Source organism: Trichechus manatus, unplaced genomic scaffold, assembly GCF_000243295.1.
Source record: "Trichechus manatus latirostris isolate Lorelei unplaced genomic scaffold, TriManLat1.0 scaffold00036, whole genome shotgun sequence".
NCBI lineage: Eukaryota > Metazoa > Chordata > Mammalia > Sirenia > Trichechidae > Trichechus > Trichechus manatus.
The window spans coordinates 5,327,032-5,331,031 of NW_004443972.1; the positions used below are offsets into that span (position 1 = coordinate 5,327,032).

The window sequence follows — 4,000 nt, forward strand, 5'->3', positions numbered from 1 at the left end:
TAGCTTGGGTCTCAGATAACTCCAAAAGAAAAACTAATGTTTTACTCTCTATCTTAAAAGGGTTAATTAGCCAATTTCCAAGAATCAGATCGAGAGATTATAAACCGGATTCTTTTAAAAGTTAATTTGTTCACTCATAATTGTAAACACATAAACTATTAAAAAAAATTATGTGTATGTATTGAACTTTTCATTTATTTTCATGGCATAAAATTTTTAAAAAGGTATACAGAGGTATGTATCAGGACTTCATTCCATTGTATATATGTACCACATTTTGTTTAACCATTCATCTTTTGGTAGACATTTAGGTTTTCCGTCTTTTGGTGATTGCAGATAGTGCTGCAATAAACACTGGTGTACATGTGTCTGTTTGCATTGATCCTTTCAATTCTTTTGGGTATATACTTAGCAGTGAAATTGCTGGGTTATATGGTACTTCTATGTTTAACTTTTGTTTTTTTAATTGTACTTTAGATAAAGGTTTACAAAACAAACTAGCTTCTTATTAAACAATTAGTACACGTACTGTTTTGTGACATTGGTTGCCAACCCCACCACATGTCAATACTCTCCCTTCTCCACCTTGGGTTCCCAATCACCAGCTTTCCTGTCCCCTCCTGCCTTCTAGTCCGCTATGTTTAACTTTTTGAGGAAATTTGGAACTATTTTCCACAGTGATTGTACCATTTTATGTTCCCACCGCAATAGATAAACGTTCCAATCTCTCCACATCCTCACCAACACTTTCTGTTTTTTGTTTTTTTCATCTTAGCCATCCTAGTGTGAATGAAGTGGTATGGATGAACCTTGAAAACATTAAACTGAGTGAAATAAGTCAATCACAAAAAGACAAATATTGCATGTCCCACTTACATGAAATATCTAGAATAGGCAAAGGTATAAAGACTAGAGTTTTATTAGCCCTGTGTGGCACAAACAGTTAAGTGCTTGACTAGTATCTGAAAGGTTGGTGGTTTGAAACCACCCAGAGAAGCCTTGGAAGACAGACCTGGCAATCTGCTTCCAAAAGGTCACAGCCTTAAAAACGCTATAGACTAGTTTTACTCTGCACACATGGGTTTACCATGAATCAGAATGGACTCTGTGGCAACTAACAACAGCAAGGGCAGGAGGGAGGGAGAAAAAGGGAGTTATTGTTTAGGAAGCAATGAGTTTCTGTTAATGATGATGGAAAATCTGACAATGATTTATTGGTGATAATTGCACAACATGATTAATGTAATTGATATTGCTAAATTGTACACATGTAAAACGTGCAATTGGAAAACGTATTATGTATATATTTGCAACTATAATAAAACAATAATAATATATTACATGTTAACATAAATAATGGTTTTATGAAAAATAAATGTATTTTGAAAAAAAAGATGTTCAGTGAAAAGCAAATTTACATCTAAAATCTTTCTCCAAATGTTGAGTTTCTCTCCATAGGCTCTACCACAAGAAATTAGGCAAGCATGAGAACAACTATAGCAAACTAATTTTGAAGGAGCATATTTCTTATAAGTCTTATGCTATGACTTCTATGAATAATTCCATTTAATTTATATAATATATAGTACATTGCAGTATGTAAAGCTATTATTTTTAAACTTATTCTTAATGTTAATATTGTAAACTTATTCTTTTATTCAACAATTATTTACTCAATGCCTCAGATTTTCAGGGTTATGTTTAGCCCAGTGGTTTTCAAAATGATGTATGTTAGAATTAACAGGAAGCTTTTAAAAAAATATGTTGATTCCTAAACCCCAGCTGTCTTAGTTATCTAGTGCTGCTAACCACAAGTGGATGGCTTTTACAAACAGAAATTTATTCTCTCACAGTCTAGTAGGCTAGAAATCCAAATTCAGGGTGCCAGCTCCAGGCGAAGGCTTTCTCCCTCTGTCAGCTCTGGAGGAAGGTCCTTGTCATCAATATTGCCCTGGTCTAGGAGCTCTTCTGTGCAGGAATCCTGGGCCCAAAGGACGTTTTGCTCCTGGCACTACTTTCTTGGTGATATGAGATCTCTCTGTCTCTCTGCTCACTTCTCTCTTTTATATATCAAGAGATTGACTTAAAACACAACCTAATCTTGTAGATTGAGTTATTCCTCATTAACATAACTACCTCTAATCCCGCCTTATTAACATCATAGAGGTAGGATTTCCAACACATAGGAAAGTCACATCAGATGACAAAATGGTGGAGAATCACACAATACTGGGAATCATGGCCTAGCCAAGGTGACACACATTTTGGGGGGACACAGTTCAATCCATAACACTAGTCAAATCTATTAGGTCAAAATCTTGGACTTGAGCTGTCCAGGCATGGGGCTTTTTTTCCCAACTGTTTAAATCAACTCCCCAGTGGATTCTAATGTGCACTAGATTAAACACTGCACCCATACTGTAGGACATACGAAAATAGGGCAATAGCTCGATTCTCAAGTTGCTAATAACCAAGTAGAGGAAGTCCCAGTTGTTGCTAGGTGCTGTCGAGTTGGTTCCTACACATAACAACCCTATATACTAGTGGTGTACTGTGAATGTTTAAAAACTGGCTGTTTGAACAAAAAGCCCTGCTTTGTAGCATTTTCTGATTTTCATGGTGCAAATGCTCTCACCACAGCCAATTTCAAGCTAACAACATGACTTGCTGAATACAGAGTTAGGAAGAAATGTGAAATAGCACACCAATATACAGTATTCCTACCATACAAATGTACTAGATGTAAATACCTTCAATAGCATAGAAAATAATAAAATGTAGTAAAATAATTAGGAGATGATTTTTTTTAATTATTTCTCTTATTTTAATATAATTTATTTAATTTTAAGTTTGTATAATTTAATTTTTTAATCAAATGATCCTTTACTGAAATATTTTCCTTTGCAGTTCTTAGCTAACCAGACATTCCACCACACCACTGTTGATGTTATCTATGATGTCATGAGGGTGGTGGCCATCAACATTGCAACCCACAGACTGGGGAGTTCCCATGATCTGTTTAGTATTTCCACAGAGTTCTCTGGCTAAGAATCTGTGCAGCATCTTTTACACAATGTTGACAATCTCATCAAAAGCGATATCTCCACTGTGTTTTATATTTTTCTTCCTCTTTCTGTCTCTGGGTGGTTGCTTGAGGGCTCTGATGATCAGTTCATAGGCAGAAGGTATCACTTTCATCTGGGCCTGTCTCTTCTGAATGGTCAGTTTCACCATAATCTTTAGAATCTCCCAGTCACTAGTTGCCTTGACAGTGTCATCACCAACCTTTTTTGGAGACAGACCTGGGGGGCTAATTTTGGTCATCAGGATGGTTGTGGTCTCAACTTCCCCACCGGTGCACCTCAGGTACAAGGCTTTGATCTCCCTGGGATTGAACTTGGGCAGCATGGCACAGGAGGCTGGTGTCAGGTGATCCTGGATACAGGATGACAGAAGAAAGTTGCATAAGGCCTTCTCCGAGCAGAAAGTCAAAAGATATAATTCAATGTTTAATAACAGCTATGCTTCACAACTGGCTCACAAAATCCCTGAAATTTAAGAATCAGCTCTTTTGAGATAGTACAAGCCAACTCCAGTACACCACTACATAATAATTACATGTTTACTAAAATTAAATACAAGAAAGAAGTAAGCACTATGGGAGTTTATTATCTTCTTTTCTCTTGAAAATGACTAAATGAAGTGGTAGAGTACATATTATTCCCTTTTTACCAATGAGAATTTCATGATTTAAAGAGATCTCAGTTTTTCATCTCCTGAGTAAGCCACAGAACTGACTAAAATGTCATCATCTAACTCTTAATCCACTATATTTCCCAGAATGCCTTTCTAGACTCTACCTAGAATAAGAGAAATGAACTGGGGGACTTTTTTCACGAGAAGATTTTAATCATTGTTGTATCCATATTATCCGTATTTAAAATTTGTCCAAGCTGATCTGTGCTGATTGTTGAGCTGATTTTTTTTTTATTTTAATAAT

The 4,000-nt window shown here is 36.0% G+C and overlaps 1 pseudogene; it reads right to left on the reverse strand.

The window, feature by feature from the left end:
* Positions 1-2,910: 2,910 nt before the first annotated feature.
* Positions 2,911-3,773, reverse strand: LOC101343687 (60S ribosomal protein L12 pseudogene; annotated as a pseudogene).
* Between the last annotated feature and the right edge of the window lie 227 nt (positions 3,774-4,000).